This window comes from Cervus elaphus, chromosome 6 (genome assembly GCF_910594005.1).
Source record: "Cervus elaphus chromosome 6, mCerEla1.1, whole genome shotgun sequence".
Classification (NCBI taxonomy): domain Eukaryota; kingdom Metazoa; phylum Chordata; class Mammalia; order Artiodactyla; family Cervidae; genus Cervus; species Cervus elaphus.
In genome coordinates this window covers 28,372,449-28,392,213 of record NC_057820.1, presented here as the reverse complement: position 1 = coordinate 28,392,213, position 19,765 = coordinate 28,372,449, and the positions used below count along the sequence as shown (strand labels likewise).

Here is a 19,765-nt window from a genome sequence, read left to right as displayed (position 1 = left end):
CCACCAGATTGAAATGGTTAAGCTACTATAAATATCAGTTATTCAAAGGTAGAAGTTCATATATGGTAGGGATAAAATATTCCTAGGTGTTGCTGATCCTATTTGTGACGCCAGTTGTCTTGGGGTTCATACTGTTTGCTGAACCCGGGGTAGGTGATGCAGGAAATCAGAGGCTGGACGAAGACTCAAGGAAGAGTAGGAACTGCAGACACATTTATATCCTCCTGGCTGGCACGGCAGCCATAACACAGCCTCTCTCCTGGCTGATGAAGCAGGCAGGAGAGAGGCAGCCATAGCAGCAGCCATGACATAACCATGGCGTAGCCATAACATAGCCTCATATAACATAACCGTGGGTCGCTCCAATGTAGCCCTGATGCAGCAGCAGCCAGGGCTTTCATGGTGAAGTTCATAACAGGCATACCACACAAAGGAGCCCAAGGCCAAGTGAGTACCTCGTGAGGTGCATGTGTAGTGCTATGGGATCTCAGCCATTACACAACCCTGCAAAGTCACTGTTCACAGAACATGGGGCTTGAGGGCGTGAGAGTGTGGGGCAAGAGAGCCTGACGGGCAGCATCTCGTTAATTTGTTCTTTCCCTCCATAAGGTAAAATGGACTTCCCAGGTGGCGCTATTGGTAAAGAACCCACCTGCCAATGCAGGAGACATAAGAGATGTGGTTTGATCCCTGGGTAGGGAAGATCTCTGAAGGAGGGCATGGCAACCTACTCCAGTATTCTTGCCTGGAAAATCCCATGGACAGAGGAGCCTGTTCGGGCTATAGTCCATGGGGTCACAGAGAGTCTGACACGGCTGAAGCAACTTAGCACACATGGACATAAGGCAAAATTAGAGCTTTACATATGGTAAGAATAAGAAAACCATACAATCCATATAATTTCATCGGTCTATAGATGAAGCACATTTATGTATTCTACTTGGCATTTTATCTCTAAAAAAAACTTACAGGAACATAAATTCAAGAAAAATCTCTGATTACCCATAGTAACCCATTGTGGGGCTGTTGCCCACTGCTGCTAAGTATTTTTATAACCCATTTATATCTTCCCGTCATATCACCATGGTATGAGAGGAATGAGTTCCATGGGGCACTCCATACATAAAGTTACTTCTGTCCTTAATTCACCTCAGTTTCATTAGAAATTCTATATTTCTAGTATTTATTCATTTGAAGAGCTAGCTCAAATTTTACCCATATTAATCTAATTTCATGATTTTACATATTTCTTTCCTTCTCCAGCTTCATCCTTTTGAATGAAAAGGTTATCTGACATTCAGTTCCTTCCTTTCACCTCCCTGGTGTTTTTATGACTCTGCTTCATCTTTGACTTATTTAGAAAACACCAGGACTATACTATTCACTATAGTTGGAGAGAAATGATAGCTTGTCTGAAATTTATTCTTCATTAAGTATCGAGTCCACATTATGTTCAAATAGCTACAGCTCATATTCCTATTGTATAGATCATATACTAATTGTTATTTTGCTGTTTTAGTTGCTAACTCATGTCTGACTCTTTTGCCACCCATGGATTGTAGACTGCCAGGTTCCTCTGTCCATAGGATTTCCCAGGCAAGGATACTGGAGTGGGTTACCATTTCCCTCTTCAGGGGATCTTCCCAACCCAGGGATCAAACCACGGCTCCTGCATTGGCAGGCGGATTCTTTATGGCTCAGCCACAAGGCAAGTCCCACATACACTAATGTTTTTTGGTCACTCATTGGCTTCCCACCCTTTGCAATCCCGTGGATGCAGAATGCCAGGCTTTTCTGTACTTCACCATCTCCCAGAGCATGCTCAAACTCATGTCCATTGAGTCAGTAATGCCTTCCAACCATCTCAGCCTGTCATCCCCTTCTCCTCCTGCCTTCAATCTTTCCCAGCATCAGGGTCTTTTCTAATGAGTCTGCTCTTTGCATCAGGTGGCCAAAGCATGGGAGCTCAGCTTCAGCTTCAGCATCAGTCCTCTCAATGAATATTCAGGATTGAATTCTTTCAGGACTGATTGGTTTGATCTCTTTGCAGTCCAAGGGACTCTCCAGAGTCTTCAAGAGTCTGACTCCAGAGTCATCACAGTTCAAAAGCATCAATTAATACTTCAGTGCCCAGCCTTCTATATGGTCCAACTCTCACATCCATACATGACTATTGGAAAAAGCATAGCTTTGACTAAACAGACCTTTATTGGAAAAATGATGTTTCTGCTTTTTAATATGCTATCTAGGGTTGCCATAGCTTTTCTTCCAAGGAGCAAGTATCTTTTAATTTCATAGCAGCAGTCACAATTTTGGAGCCCAAGAAAATGAAGTCTGTCACTGTTTCCATTGTTTCCCCATCTATTTGCCATGAAGTGATAGGACCAGATTCCATGATCTTAGATTTTTGAATGTTGAATTTTAAGCCAGCTTTTACACTCTCCTCTTTCACTTTCATTAATAGGCTCTTTAGTTCCTCTTCACTTTCTACCATAAGGGTGGTGTCATCTGCATATCTAAGGTTATTGATAGTTCTCCTGGCAAACCTGATTCCAGCTTGTGCTTCACCCAGCTGGGCATTTTGCATGATGAACTCTACATATAAGTTAAATAAGCAGGGTAACAATATATAGCCTTGATGTACTCCTTCCAGAATTTTGAACCAGTCCATTGTTCCTTACCCAGTTCTAACTGTCGCTTCTTGACCTGCATACAGGTTTCTCAGGAGGTAGGTAAGGTGCTCTGGCATTCCCATCTCCTTAAGAATTTTCCAGTTTGTTGTGATCCACACAGTCAAAGGTTTTAGCATCATCAGTGAAGCTGAAGTAGATGTTTGTCTGGAATTCCCTTGCTTTTTCTATGATCCAAAAGATGTTGGCAATTTGATCTCTGGTCCCTCTGCCTTTTCTAAATCCAGCTTGAATGTATAGAATTCTTCATTCATGTACTGTTGAAACCTAGCTTGGAGAATTTTAAGCATGACTTTCCTAGCATGTGAGATGACTGCGATTGTAGGGTAGTTTGAACATTCTTTGGCATTGCCTTTGTTTGGGATTGGAATGAAAACTGACCTTTTCTATTCCTGTGGCCACTGCTTAGTTTTCCAAATTTGCTGCTATATTGAGTGCATCACTTTCACAGCATCACCTTTTAGGATTTGAAATAGCTCAGCTGGAATTCCATCACCTCTACTAGCTTTGTACGTAGTGATGCTTCCTAAGGCCCACTTCACTTCACACTCCAGGATGTCTGGCTCTAGGTGAGTGATCACACCATCATGGTTATCGGGGTCATTAAGATCTCTTTTGTACGGTTCTTCTGTGTATTCTTGCCACCTCTTCTTAATATCTTCTGTTAGGTCCATATCATTTTTGTCCTTTATTGTGCCCATCTTTGCATGAAATGTTCCCTTGGTATCTCTAATTTTCTTGAAGAGATCTCTAGTCTTTCCCATTCTATTGCCTTCCTCTATTTCTTTGCAATGATCACTGAGGAAGGTTTTCTTATCTCTCCTTGCTATTCTTTGGAACTCTGCATTCAGACGGGTATATCTTCCCTTTTCTCCTTTGCCTTTCCCTTTTCTTTTCTCAGCTATTTGTAAGGCCTACTAAGACAACGATTTCACCTTTTTTTCACTTCTTTTTCTTGGGGATGTTTTCTTCTTTTCCAGTTTTATTTATTTATTTTACTTTACAATATTGTAGTGGTTTTGCCATCCATTGACCTGAATCCGCCATGGGTGTACATGTGTTCCCCATCCTGAGCCCCCCTCCCACCTCCCTCCCCATCCCATCGCTCTGGGTCATCCCAGTGTACCAGCCCCGAGCACCCTGTCTCATACATCAAACCTGGACTGGCAGTTTATTTCACATGTGATAATTTACACGTTTCAGTGTCATTCTCCCATATCATTCCACCCTCGTCCTCTCCCACAGAGTCCAAAAGACTGTTCTTGGGGATGGTTTTGATCACCACCTCCTGTACAATGTTGTGAACCTCTCTCCGTCCATAGTTCTTCTGCACTCTGTCTATCAGATCTAATCCCTTGTAACTATTTGTCATTTTCACTGTATAATCATAAGGGATTTTGATTTAGATCATACCTGAATGGCCTAGTGGTTTTCCCTACTTTCTTCAATTTAAGTCTAAATTTTGCAATAAGGAGTTCATGATCTGAGCCACAGTCAACTTCTGGTCTTGATTTGGTGACTGTATAGAGCTTCTCTATCTTTGGCTACAAAGAATATAATCAGTCTAATAAAATCTAACATTACATAGACTAATATAATGAATATTAAATTAATATTACATGCACTAATATGAAATATCAACTTAAATAGCACTACATTGATTTGAAAACGAAGTTGAAAAAATAATGTATTAATATGGAATTGTAATTATGTGAAATTATTGATCAGATCTAAGTCATATTCTTCTTCTGAGGCTCTTATTTTATATTTTCAAATGTGAGGCCACTCACTCTCATGGAATGTAGGCAAGGGGAAGGGAGGATGATTCCCACCCCTTCTAACTGATGGTCTAATGGCCCTACTGCTCCGTGTCAAGCAACACAGACATGAAATGTAGGTAAACCTCGCCCCATAGCATCTGTTTTCAGCAAATATGCCTATGACTACTGCTTTTCTGTTGCACTCACATCTGTCCCCATTTTCTATTCTGTCTTCTCCTACTAGATACACTCTCTCCCCCACTCCCTCTATGTAAGCCTCAGAGGGCATTCTCAGAAGCTCTGATGTCTCCACATGCGATCTCTACATCCCCCTAACTACTGTGCACATTCAAACAGCCTTTGAATTTATGTCACCTTTACAAGGAAATATCACTACAGCTTTTTCACGGTGGTTAGTTTTACCCTTTTGAAAAAAGGTCTACCCTTTCACTACAAAGAACATTGAGCTAGTGGGCATTCAGTAGTAATGCTGATCTTCCAGACACAACTCCAATATCCGGAGTTGTTTCCTCATCGGGTCAATTACTTTTCCCCTAGTGCTGTACTGAAAGTGGCCTGATTAGATCTAGACCCTTCAGAGTTGTTCCTCTTGTTAGTGGATTCATCTCCTCTACAAACACAATTTCCAACATCTTTCTCATGCTTTTCAATTTTCGATTTAATCTCTTTAGCATTAATGCCATATTCTTAAATCTCTTTTCCCCAGTAATTTTGAAATCAGTTTTTTGCCCTGTTCACTTATGGATGGCTTAATAGTGCTCTTAGACAGTGAAAGTGAAGTCACTCAGTCGTGTCCGACTCTTTGTGACCCTATGGAGTACAGTCCGCCAGGCTCCTCCGTTCATGGGATTTTCCAGGCAAGAATACTGGAGTGGGTTGCCATTTCCTTCTCCAGGGGATCTTTCTAACCCAGGGATTGAACTCAGGTCTCCTACATTGTGGGCAGACTCTTTCCCATCTGAGCCACCAGGGATAATGTTCATAAAACACATGCAAACTAAGCATAAACATAGTAAACATATAAAAAGTTAACTAACAGGACCACATCCAAGGCTGAAATGTCCAGCCTCATTACTAACGCTATCTGTTGATGGGAGGCAGTGTTAACCAGTTTTATCATGGAAACACAGGTCTGTTGTATATCAAAGTCTACAGATTGAAGTTTATCAGTATTTCTCTCTCTTTTTTTTTATACATGTAAATCCATGGCTGATTCATGTCAATGTATGACAAGACCCACTGCGGTATTGTAAAGTGATTAGCCTCCAACTAATAAAAATAAATGAAAAAAAAAAAAAAACAGTATTTCTCTTCATTCAAGTCTTTTTTTTTTTTTTTTTTGCCCTAAATCCATTCAGTCAGTGTTCTGTAAATTCTCTTCCATTCTTTTCCCATCTATTTACACTGCCACTTCCTTAGTTACAGACCTCATCATTGCTCATTTGGATTACAGAAATTGCCTCCTATTGTGAGACTTTCCATAGATCATAACGATTCTCCAGATGAGTGCCTAAACCTGAGTGGAAACAGTGGTCACTAAACAGCCAGCAACCTCTTAGCAATGGGCAATGACTACTGGGGACACTTGAAAGCCATGGAGAAAGCAGGAGGATTAGCCCACATGCCATTAAAAATCATTTCTACGTACCTCCTATTAGAAATGTTCAAATCTCAGGCCCCATGATGTTACTTTCTCCACTAGGTAACAAGTATAATTTAAAACATCTAACCCTCCCCCTTAGAAGACAATGAAAATTTAAATGAGGTTGAGGCAGTGTCATTGGCAAGGCAAAAGCTGGATCACATAACCTCTGATAACTCCAAGGACAGGAAATCTGAGAGCCTGCCTTCTTACAAATTTTTTTTCATTAGAATATAGTTGCTTTACAACATTGAATTAGTTTCTACTCTATAGCAAAGTGAATAAACTATACAAATACATATATCCCCTCTTTTTTGGATTTCCTTCCCATTTAGTGAGAGCCTACCCTTTTATTCATCATGTAAGCAAAGTTTAATGAAAAATAAAAAAATCTTATCTAAACCACTCTACTGGATACCTTAGTAAAATAAAAATTCTCAAAGACATGGTTCACCTACCCTCCAGCTGAGGGCAATCTAGCCAAATAAATGAAATATATGCCTAAAGGTATTCAGTGATGTATATTATGAAAAGTCCAGGCAGTAAATGATAACGGCAGTTGAAAGTCAAATCGGGGAAATTCTTTGCCCACAAGCCAACTGTCAAAGGAGCTCTTGATTATCCACCCAAAATCTAATTTCAGCTGAAGTCACCCTAATGCCTAGGGGAATTTCACGTTGGCCATTGTTATTGTTCACACTGTCTCACTTTTCCATGAAGCACAGCAGCCAAAAATTACTATTTCAAAGTATGGTATTATTTTAGACAGATAGAATGTGATAAACATGGACAGACTATGTAAACATCAGGTGTTGCTTTCCTGCTAACACAGAAGCTCAGAGTATTTCTAGGTCAGCCAAGGGGGGTTCTGCCCCACAAGCCATGTGGGTGTCCAGACTGACAGTGATCTGCCATTTCAATACGGGCTGCCGTGTTTGCCCAGTCAGAAGGGGGCACAGCAGGAGGAGGCCCCCATGGAAGATTTTCCTGAGCTAGCCCTGGTCATGTCACCGGTACCGCTTACTTCCACGGGCAGGATACAGTCTCATGGCTGGCTCACAGCCAATTGCAAAGAAAGTCAGGAAACAGAATCTGGCTGCGTGCCCAGGGAGGAAAGACAATGGATTCTGATGAACAGGTGGCCGTCTCAAGCTCAGATAAGATCATGTCACTCCTTCGCGTGAAACACTTCAGTGGCTTCCCACTGCACTTAAATCCACACTCCTTCAAGGCCTGTAACACCCCAGCCCTGCCTACGGACCCCCAAGCACTGCCCCTGTTCCCGTATTTCCAGTGCCCCAGCCTGAGGGGCCTGTGTTCAGTGTCGCTTTTCTTTTTGATATTCCCACGCTCTTTATGGCCTCAGACCTTTGACATGTTGTTGGTTCTATTTAGAAGGTTCCTCTCCCACCATGCCACGCTTCCCTTAGCTGGCTGTGTTTTATTCTCCAGGTCTCAGTTTAAATGCAGGTGATGCAACAGACATGAGTTTGATCCCTGGGTGGGGAAGCTCCACTGGAATCAGAAATGGCAACCCACTCTAGCATTTTTGCCTGAAAAATTTCATGGACAGAGGAGCTTGGCAGGCTACAGTCTATGGGGTCGCAGAGAGTCGGACATGACTGAGTACAAATGTGAATGCACCATGATCACAGTTTAAATGTTACTTCCTTAGAAATTATTTTCTGACTTCCTCACCCACATATAGATTAGGTATCCCCATGTAAATTAGGGTCTATCTTTTAGCCAATTCATCTGACAGAGCCATGTATTTTCTCTCACAGCCCTTAACACAAATCCCAGGTTGAGTCACTTAAGTGTTACCTTTATTATTTTCTGTCTTCCTCATGGCACCGTTGGGCTTCCCTGCTGGCCCAGATGATGAAGAATCCGCCTGCAATGTGGGAGACCTGGATTCGATCTCTGGGTTCAGACAATCCCCTGGAGGGCGTGGCAGCCCACTCCAGTATCCTTGCCTAGAGAATCCCCATGGACAGAGATGCCTGGCGGGCTACAGTCCATGGGGTCGCAAAGAGTCGGACGTGACTGAGCGACTAAGCCCACAGCACTGTCAGCTCCTGAAGGGGACTTATGTTTCTTAAGTCACCTTTGTCTCCCTAAGTACCAGCACAACGGCCACACAAAATATGTCTTCAATACGTTTTTGATGAAAAATGACATGAATGCAAGGTAAAGCGGGGGGATGGAGAATTTTTAGAGGTTCTTGGTGGTCTTCAAAAGGTGGGAAGATTGCTGTGCTGGCAGTGTGAGAGAAGGCGTTAGAAGTGAGACAGTCCAGGCATGAACAAAGGTTGTGAAGTGCAAAACCCCAACACATGATTGAGGGCAGTGGGTACCCTGCTCATTCAGAGCAGAGTCTGTGCAGGGCAGCTCTGGGAAACGGGTTACAGAAGATTTGTGTCACCTTGTATTTGAATTTTTAACTTGTAGCATGGAGAACAACTAAGGTTGATCAGATGGGGTAAAAGGAAGTGGGATTGTAAAAATAATTTTTATTTATTTTTTATTTTTGTCTGTGCTGGGTCTTTGTTGTTTTGCAGGTGTTTTTTTGTAGTTGTGGAGGTGGGGGGGCTACTCTGTAATTGCCATGTTGTGGGCTTCTCTTGCTGTGGAACTCGGCCTTTAGGGCACAAAGGCTTCAGTAGCTGCTGCATTTGGGCTCGGTAGTTGTGGCTTGCAGGCTCTCAAGCACAGGCTCAATAGCTGTGGCACAAAGGCTTAGGAGTTTCATCACATGTGGGATCTTCCCAGATCAGGGATTGATCTTGTGTCTCCTGCACTGGTAAGCAGACTCCTTAACACTGAGCCACCATGAAGCCCCATGAAGTGGTGTTTTAAGATTTATCTGAGGATTAAGTTCCAGATGGAAGAAAGACTAGAAAACAAGCAAGCATGAGGCTAAAAGTGCAGGTGGCAGAAGTGGCAATGGGAAGAGAAAAGGGGAAAGAGAAAGAAAAAAGGAATAAAGTCACGAGTGATTACAGGAAAAAATAAATACTTGGTCACCTGTTAACGTGGAAGCTTCCTCTGCTTAAAACCTTCCAAGGGGGACTTCCCTGGTAGTCTAGTGGCTAAGACTCCATGATCTCAGTGCAGGGGACCCAGGTTCCCACATGTCACAACTAAGAGTTCGGAGTTCACAGGCTGCAACTAAGACCCATTACAGTCAAATAAAGAAATAATTTTTTAAAAAGCAAAACCTTCCAAGGATATCCATGCCATGCATATTAATAATCAAAGTTTTCAAGATGCCCATTCTTGGTACCACCATCTCCTGGGCCTCATCTCTTTACTCTTGCCCTTGCTGGTTCCACTGTAGCCACAACGGGCTCCCTGCTGATCCCTAATGCCCCAGGTAGGGGCCTTTGTTAAGGCCTTTACACTGGAAAGGCACTTCCACTTGTATTTTCCCTTCCTGAAATCTTTCTCCCCCTGGAATTCCACATGTCTAACTCCTTCACCTCCTTTACCTAAGTAATGCACACCCTGCTTCCCCCACCCAGCACCCCAAAAACTCTTACCCTGCCCATCTTTCCCATTGCACTCACTGCTTTCTGATGCACCAGCTAACCTAACCATTGATCATGTTCCTTGTTCACTGTCAACGCCCCAGCAATATCCTGCTTGTCAGGAATTTACTTTCGGTCTGTTCTGTTCATTCTGTATCTCAAGTGCCTAAAACAGTGCCTGGCACAAACTAGATGCTCAATAAATACTTACTGGATGATAAAAAGAGAAGCAAAGATAAAGGAATGGAAGAAGGTGCAATCTCCAAAATTTTGAAGTTGGGTGACTAGGAAATTAATGCTTTTGCTTACAGAAATAGAAAAGCTAAAGGAGAAAGCTGATTAGAAAGGCAGGAAGATGATCAGTTCATCAAGCATGTTTACTTGCAATAAGGGTGAAGATACCCAACATGCAAAGGAGAGATGCAGAATTTTTATTCAGAAAAATTGCCATGGCCACAAATATATTGGAAATGGGATACTTTCTCAAAGGCAATAGCTAAAACTGTTGGGGAAAAAATGAACAGGAAAAGTTCATAAAGAGATCTGAGGGAGAGCCAACAACAAATCTTGGGGAAAGTTCACAGAACCTCAGAATATTACTATACAGGAAATTTCTAAGATCTGAACTCAGGACCATGGTCTACAAGGTCCTATATGGCCTGAAATTCTCTATTTGTTTTGCTTCTCCTAACACTCTCATCTTGCTCTTTTTGCTCTAGCAATACGGCCCCTAACCCTACTGCTCCCACCCCTACAAGCACTTTCCCCACCTACATAAATTAGCTTCCCCTTCTTTCTCTATTCTAGCCTTTTTCCTTTTGAGGCATTACCTCAATTACCTACATGAGTGTCTGTCATCCTTTTGGGACACAAACTTCAATAAGCATAGACTGTGTCAAATTCACTGCTGTATCTCAAGACCCAGAACAGAGCTTGGCTTGACGCAGGTGCCTAGTATTTGACAGACACTGGGAGAGGAGATTAATGTAAAAAGTGGACAAGTGAAAATAAAACATCTTAGAAGGAAAATTTTAAAAATGGCAAGAGAGGTGGGAGGAAAACTGAGTAGTGTGTCATGGGAATCAAAATAGAAACTTCCTCAACATCAAAGCAACTGCAGTGAAGAGGACACAAAAGATGAAGGCTGTGAAAAGGAAACTAGAGAAACAAGTGATGGAGTAGTGGGGGCTGAAGAGATACTACAATGAGTTATGAAAGGACCAGGTGGTAAAGCCATATATATTTCAGATCCTAGACTGTTCTGAGCCATTATAGGTAGATTCTCAGCCTGCTCTTCCCACCACATCATATGGATTTTTCTTCCTCAGCAGTTACTAAAAATGGAGTGACTAAAAGATGGGATATATATGTATGTATATATGTATATGTACATATGTATATATATGTATGTATTATGTGTGTTTATGTGCATGCAATGGAATATTACTCTGCCATAAAAAAGAATGAAATACTGATATATACTGACATTTGTAGCATGGATGGACTTAGAGAATATTATGCTCAGTGAAATAAGTCTGACAGAGAAAGACAAATGCTATATGATATCACTTATATGTGGAATATAAAAAATGAGACAGCTGAATCTATACACAAAAAAGAAACAGACTCACAGACATAGAAAAAAAACTTATGCTTACCAAAGGGGAGAAGGGGAAGAGGGTCAAGTTAGAAGTAAGGATACAAACAGATAAAAAATACTATATGCAAAATAGATAAGCAGTGAGGATGTACTGTATAGCAGAGGAAATTATAGTCAATATCTTATAATAACCTACAATAGAATATAATCTACACAGTATCGTAAATGAACTGTACTTCAATTAAAGGGGAAAAAAAAATCTCGTGTTTTTAGACAAGACTCACCCATGCAAAAAATAATCAGTACTCATAGTTAAGTAGTAAAGATTCTTTTATCCATAAGATATTCATTTAGGTAGTCAGGCATTCAACAAATATATTTGGAAGCTCAAAGACCATGAATTGTTGCACTCTAATATTAAATAACTTACACTCCTGCTCTCGGTCCTCACAATTTTATTTCACAGGATACAGTGGAGTGATTTAAAGGAATAAAATTCAAGTATAAAATTAGGCAGTTTCAAACTATGACATTCTAAGTATTGGTATTGCTTACAATGCTGCCAGAAATTTACAACTTTTAATTATAACTTAGAAATGTCACACATGAGATTACATATGTCCCTGAAAGATTCTGTTTAAACAGATGCAATAATTTCTTATGTATCTTAAATGTTATTTAATTTATGTATGGTGTGTGCTCATTTGCTCAGTCAAGTTCGACTATTTGAGGCCCCATGAACTATAGCCTGCAGTTCCTTTGCCCATGGAATTTTCCAGGCAAGAATACTGGAGTGGGGTGCCATTTCTTACTCAGGAGGATCTTCTCGACCCAGCGACTGAACCCATGTCTCTTGTGTCTCCTGAACTGGCAGGCAGATTCTTTAACACAAGCGCCACCTGGGAAGTATGGTATCAAGGCAACATTTCATAAATTTCCCTTTATGACACAAAACCTCCACATCTACCCTTCTGTGATCTTATATAACAATACAGGAAATATTTATGGTATTTCTCAAACTATTTTCCAAAATTTAACACACATAAATTTTTAAAATATCTACTATATTTAGTACAGCATGAAATTAAACATATTTTATTAAATTTTAATCTTCACACAATTCCTTTGACATCAATGTAGAGAGGCTATTTATAAAACAATGATCCATGCTAAAAGCCAGCTGCATAATTACTCTGTCATCTGGTCACCTCTTCCAGCTACATCACTCAGCTCAAACACTGCCAAGAATACAGAATTAAGCCAATAGCTCAATAATAGCTTCTGAGCATGGAAACAGCCATCATAAAGGCCACCCTCCTCATTCACTAGATGAGGTCCTTGCAGTCATATCTGACACCCAATTCTACTAAACCAAGTTAGATGGTTTCCTAATCCTCATCAAAATGCAAATGGCAAACAAAAGTAAGGGGTGTGAGGTCCAAGGAGCTTCAGCTGAGATAATGTCCATGAATCCCCTTTGTAAACCATAAAGACTTAACCACAAATGTGAAACTCTAGTCCTTATATATCGACAATAATAAACAGCAGTCACTAAGAAAAGACTAAATTGTGTTCAACTTGGTTTAAAATGAAAATTAATATAAAAGACTTCTAAAGAAGAATTTAAACAAGATTTACTAAGGTTTTTTGAAAATTCTGTGCCAGATATTCTAAAAATCTTCTGCTATGGAAACCTTCTATTTTCAGCTGTGACACCTAAATGCTGCTTTAATGCAATGATTCTCAACTCTATGAAGAAAGGAGAGGAGAGCCAGGCAGCTTTTTTGGAGTTCCAGGAAATATGTACCAAATAATGTGATACGTAATTGAAGCTGAAGCTAACTAAATACCCATTATTTTCTGCTAAACTGGTTACAATCTTAAACTAGGTGATAAATAGGAAAGTAGTGATGTTTTAAATGTCTGGTTTGTTTTAATTGAACTACTTTAATTAAATTTAGTTTAGTTTTAGATGTCTAGAAGAACATTGAGAAAAATTTATATTCATGTTGTGTATGTATGCAAGAGAGAATAAATGCAGATGTAATATTTAAGAAAGACTATCATTATACCTTAGTGGTACAAGAAGTCCATCTTAGCTCACTAAGGTTCATAAAAACACATTTTGAGATTTACCATTTGACTATGTTTCTTCCTCCAATATCTACTCTATCCCTATATCAATAAAGCACATTGCCTAATTCCATTTTATCATTAGAATGGACAGATGTTATTATATGAACATGATTTCAACACTTTTCCTGAATTTCAGGAAGTATTTCAATGTCATCCTCCAAATTCCTACAGAGAAGGCAAAATATCTGAGAAAGGATGGAAAAGAGAAAAAGGAGAAATAACACAGCTGTATTTGTTAAAAGCATGATTTATTTACATAATAAAGCTTATTCTTTGGGATGCACTTGGATAGAGCTTATGAAGATTAAGAAATAGCTAATACATCCCCCAAACCATGCCATTGGTTACTACAAAGCCTTCCCTTATTCGAAAGTCAAAGGTAATCTTTATGAGTTTTGGACTCCCAGCATTGTATCTGTATTTCTATGCTACTTATCACTGTCAATCTTTTACTATAATTATTTATGTTAACTGTGCTAGTACGGGGGAAATAAGAGATGTTGAATAAGATGTCAGCTGAACTAAAATATAAATGTAATCAAATGCAACATTCATTTTTGGGTTTGGCTGGCATTTCATTTAACAATAATCCTTCTGGATGCTGAATCTCAACAGCATCTAACATAATCCTCTGCAAACTGATTTGACACTAAATGAACGCTTGCAGAATCTTTTTCATGAAAGGAGTAGATACTCCAGTCAGACAGGTGTTATAATTGGAGTCCTTAAAAAAAATCCTATTTGACTCAATAATCTGTACTCAGTTAATTCATCTTGATTCAGTTAATTGCTAAAGCAAATGGGTCTAACTTTAACCAGTGACATTGGACACTGACATCACCATGTCAGTTCCTTAGTAGGACAGCATAACCTCCAACCCTCTACTGTCTGATTTTTATCAAAATCTAGGTTGCAAGAAATACAATTCTAGGAAGATTTCCTGAAGGTGAAAGGATTTTCTATACATCTAGTCAAATTGCTTTTTTTTTTTATCATTTCCATCACCAGTCCTTTCCTCCATTAAGCCAGACCACCATTATTCGGGCCCCTTAATAAGACTGTTTTTAATCAGCTATGTAAAGTGCTAAAACATCACCCTATGAAGAAGGAGATTATACAAAAGGGTCCTAAGAACACTGACTAATAACAGTATGTTTGTTGTTGAAGACCTCTCTCAATATCCTACACTCTGTTTGCTATGTGAAAATCCAGGGGAACAAAAAAATCTCAGATTTTAGTAGTAGTAACAGATTTGCTTCATTTTTACTTGATCAATACTTCATATTATGTAATTAACCAATATCTGTGAGAAAACTCAGAGTCAAGTTTGTATTCTCTCTTCAAGACGATCTTGTGTCATGAAACCATGGATACTGAACTTTTTTGGACATTAATTTTCCTGTTCTTGTTTTTCCTTCTGTTTTCAATATTTTACTGTGTGAATGCATATAAATGCATATGTTTATCATATTGAAGGAGGTAGGTACTTGTTAAGTTAAAGTACAAGACTATATACTGCAAGGTAAAACTAAGACATGATGGTTCAATTTGAAACAAGAACACATTTTTCTGAAAATGTGTAAATTATAGGATTAAATGTATTAACAATGTTTATTTAGCATTATTCAATGTTTCACAAACATCTGAGTATTCTTGAAAAATTAAGGATAAATTTTTATTATTTTTCACAAAATGTGACAGTTTATAACTCTAAATCTTACTTTCCTCTAATTTCCTAATGATTTGTGGTGTACAATATAAAATATAAGCATTAAATGCTTTTATGTTTAATTTGGATTTTGTATAGGGAGGGATTCCATCTATATTAATAAATACACATATCCAAGCTATAACCTCAATAATATTGGCAGAGGACTTATGTGAACCAAAACAGCCTATTTTCTATTATTTCCTCTCATTGCTCTTTATAAAACATAAAGCAAACCAAACAGCATTGAAACATGTATATTATCATATGTGAAACAGATCGCCAGTCCAGGTTGGATGCATGAGACAGGGGGCTCAGGGCTGGTGCACTGGGATGACCCTGAGGGATGGGATGGGGAGGGACGTGGGAGGGGGGTTCAGGATGGGGAACACATGTACACCCATGGCTGATTCATGTCAATGGATGGCAAAAACCACTATAATATTGTAAAGTAATTAGCCTACAATTAAAATAAATAAATTAATTTTTTAAAAAAGAAAAAAAAACCAGTATCAACAGCAACAACAAAACTGAATCAAAGCAGCCAATAAGAGGGGAACAAAAGAGCAAAAAAATAATTTAATGAAAAAAAAAAAGAAGAGACAGTTCAATCAAGCTTTCAACTCCAAATTCAGCAAAGTGAGACAATGTACATGAGCAAGAGGCAGAGAAACAGTAAGAACTTCCGAGAAGTCCTTGTACCATTCACTATACAGGAAAAATCCACACCATGCCTTTCTCCATCTCCAGTATATGTGCCTGATATAGATATGCCTCAACAGTTATGATAAATGATAAATTTGTTGCTAAATATGTATAAAGGTAAAATATCCCCAAATGTTAAGGCACAGAAAATACAGTTGATATTATCTTTCACAGATGGAAGCATAAAATTGAAAAACTGAAATTGTGCAATGCTCTTAAGTACCTTTTGCAGTTTAAAAGTCATTTTAATGACTGAACATCCTAAAAAGAGATCATGTGTACAATGGCTTACCCATAGCTACTATGCTTGTACAATCCCAGAGGGAAAGGATGGGACACAAAAGTGAAGAAGAGGAAGAGGGAGTGAAGGAGACGGAATCTGGAGATGGATTCAGGGAGGGAGTCCCCCTACTACAAATTTCAGAAAGTCTTAAAAATATCTAGTAAAATGATTTTCATAAGCATCTAACATTTGTGGAGTTTATGGCATATAAATACTTCATTCCTTTAAAGAAAACTTTTGTTCCTTTTCATAAAGAGAATTCATCCCTACTCTATCTGATTTGGTTTTTCATGTTGAGTTTTTAATGTAAATGCATTTTATCTAGTGATTTCCCCAAGTCATGAAGAGATTTATAAGTACGTACAAAAGAATCACTTAGAAAAAACTTAAATTAGATGACTAAAAGCATCAAAGACTGCGAACCAATTCAGAAAACCAGTGGATCCCTCCTGATCAAATGCTCAAGACTTTGTGATCTTGTAACATAGCTAACTATACAAAAATGATCTTCATGACCCAGATAATCATGATGGTATGATCACTCACCTAGAGTCAGACATCCTGGAATGTGAAGTGAAGTGGGCCTTAGGAAGCATCACTACAAGCAAAGTTAGTAGAGGTGATAGAATTCCAGTTGAGCTATTTCAAATCCTAAAAGATGATGCTGTGAAAGTGCTTCACTCAACATGCCAACAAATTTGGAAACTCAGCAGTGGCCACAAGCATGGAAAAACTCAGTTTTCATTTCAATCCCAAAGAAAGGCAATGCCAAAGAGTGCTCAAACTACCGTATAATTGCACTCATCTCACACGCTAGCAAAGTAATGCTCAAAAGTTTCCAAGCCAGGCTTCAACAGTATGTGAACCATGAACTTCCAGATGTTCAAGATGGATTTAGAAAAGGCAGAGGAACCAGAGATCAAATTGCCAACTTCTGCTGGATCATCGAAAAAGCAAGAGTTCCAGAAAGACATCTACTTTTGTTTTATTGACTATGCCAAAGCCTTTGACTGTGTGGATCACAATAAACTGTGGAAAATTCTGAAAGAGATGGGAATACCAGACTACCTGATCTGCCTCCTGAGAAATCTGTATGCAGGTCAGGAAGCAACAGTTAGAACTGGACATGGCACAACAGACTGGTTCCAAATAGGAAAAGGAGTATGTCAAGGCTGTGTATTGTCACCCTGCTTATTTAACTTATATGCAGAGTACATCATGAGAAATGCTGGGCTGGATGAAGCTCAAGCTGGAATCAAGAGTGCCAGGACAAATATCAATAACCTCAGATATGCACATGGCACCACTCTTATGGCAGAAAGCGAAGAAGAACTAAAGAGCCTCTTGATGAAGGTAAAAGAAGAAAGTGAAAAAATTGGCCTAAAACTCAACATTCAGAAAACTAAGATCATGGCATCTGGCCCCATCACTTCATGGAAAATAGATGGGGAAACAGTGGAAACAGTGACAGACTTTATTTTGGGGGGCTCCAAAATCACTGCAGATGGTGACTGTGGCCATGAAATTAAAAGACGCTTACTCCTTGGAAGGAAAGTTATGACAAACCTAGACAACATATTAAAAAGCAGAGATGTTACTTTGCCAACAAAGGTCCATCTAGTCAAAGCTTTGGTTTTTCTAGTAGTCATGTATGGATATGGGAGTTGGACTATCAAGAAAGCTGAGCACTGAAGAACTGATGTTTTTGAACAGTGGTGTTGCAGAAGACTCTTGAGAGTCCCTTGGACTGCAAGGAGATCCAACCAGTCCGTCCTAAAGGAGATCAGTCCTGAATATTCACTGGAAGGGCTGATGCTGAAGCAGAAACTCCAGTACTTTGGCACATGATGCAAACTACTAACTCATTGGAAAAGACCCTGATGCTGGGAAAGATTGAAGGCAGGAGGAGAAGGGGACGACAGAGGATGAGATGGCTGGATGGCATGCTGCAGTCCATGGGGTCGCAAAGAGTCAGACATGACTGAGCAACTGAACTGAACTGAACTGAACATACCTAACTGACAGGCTTGAAGATTAAGCAATCCTAGCTTAGAGAGCATAAAGGAGGAATCTCACTTGGTTCACACAAGATGTGGGTTCTGATCAGAGGTTTGCTACTAACTAATGACTTTTGAAAAGTCATTTAAGTTCTGTAGCACTCAGTTTCATTATCTGAAAAATACAAGAGTTTTACTAGATTAATCACAAAAATGACTTCCAATTAAATTATCTTCCAAGGGTAGAGCTCCCAGGAAAGATGTGTATTTGAAAAGCTGTTCTCTGCCAATATCCCAAGACCCGTTTATTCCCATGATAAATAACTTGAAATGATGATTAGATTAATGTAAAGTAGGTCACAAACTTTAGTGTGGCAAAGAAATTAGGTCCCAACCTCAGAGATTTTTCCATGTTTCAACTCTGGAGAGTCTGATTCAAAAGGACTGGGATGCAGATCAGAAATCTGCAATTTTAACAAGCACTTTTTTAAAAATGCTGCAAATAGTGTTAGTATGGAAATTATAGTTTGAGAAAAACTGCTTAAAAATAATGTGCCAACCAAAATTAGTTTGGGGATGTTTATTCCCTTATGCTAAAACAAATTTTAAGAAGACTATTTAAAGAAAACATGACTAAATGGAATCTAGGAATTGAACTCTACATAATAGTCATCTACTGAAGATATTAATAAAATATGTATATTTATCCCAAGTTTTTAACAGTTTGAAGAATGAGTCAGACTATCTTCATAGTTAAAAGAAAAATTAAGAATCACAGTCATTCATTTAGTAGAAAATATACATATACTAACAGCTGTCACAAGAAAGAAAAAGCTTTGTAAATTCCAACAACTAAAAATAGTTTAAGAGGAATGTTAAATCCAAAAGAACGTAAAGTTTTGATCTTGGAAATTATTCAAAATAGCATTATAACATTATAGCTTCCTGGTGACTCAGACGGTAAAGAATCTGCCTGCAATACAGGAGACCTGGGTTCCATCCCTGGGTTGGGAAGATCCACTGGAGGAGGAAATGCCAACCCACCCCAGTATTCTTGCCTGGAGAATTCCATGGCTAGAGAAGCCTGGAGGGCTACAGTCCATGAGATCACAAATAGTCGGACATGACTGAGTGTCTAACACACACACTTAACATAAAAAGAAATACCAAACTACATAGCCATTCCAAATCTTCTTGAGTCAAAGAGATTAATGATTAATACTTATTTTAGCTAGCTTTGTGCATTATACTAAATTTGGGGGATATATATTGAAGATATATTTACTGTTCCTAAAAAGGTAAGCTATCTCACAATTAACAGCAATAAAATTAAAATTAGTAATGACAAGTATAATCTAAAGCATTGAAATGCTGCCTGCAAATAGGAATTCAATCTGGATCACTTCAAGTATTCTTTCAGCACTTGATATTTTTCTGCCATTAGGTGGATATTGGCAAGTTGGATCATGGTCATTGCCTCACACAGCAGTATTTCTCAAACTTTAAAGTATAAATGAGTCAGCTGGGGATCTTGTCAATATAGATTCTAACTGAGTGGTCTGAGATTCTATATTTTGAAAAAACTCCCAGGGGATGTGGACGCTTCTGGTCTTTGGATGACACTTTGTGTAACAAGGCTGCAGGGCATTTCAATCGCATTGAGTTAAACAGAGGAAATCCTATGAATCAGATA

The 19,765-nt window shown here is 39.1% G+C and overlaps 1 protein-coding gene across 4 annotated transcripts in view; it reads right to left on the bottom strand.

Annotated features, from left to right (window-relative positions):
• The window catches only part of ADAMTS3 (ADAM metallopeptidase with thrombospondin type 1 motif 3), a 270,723-nt gene that overhangs the window by 130,115 nt on the left and 120,843 nt on the right, over positions 1 to 19,765 (bottom strand). The gene's annotated exons all lie outside the window — the stretch shown is intronic.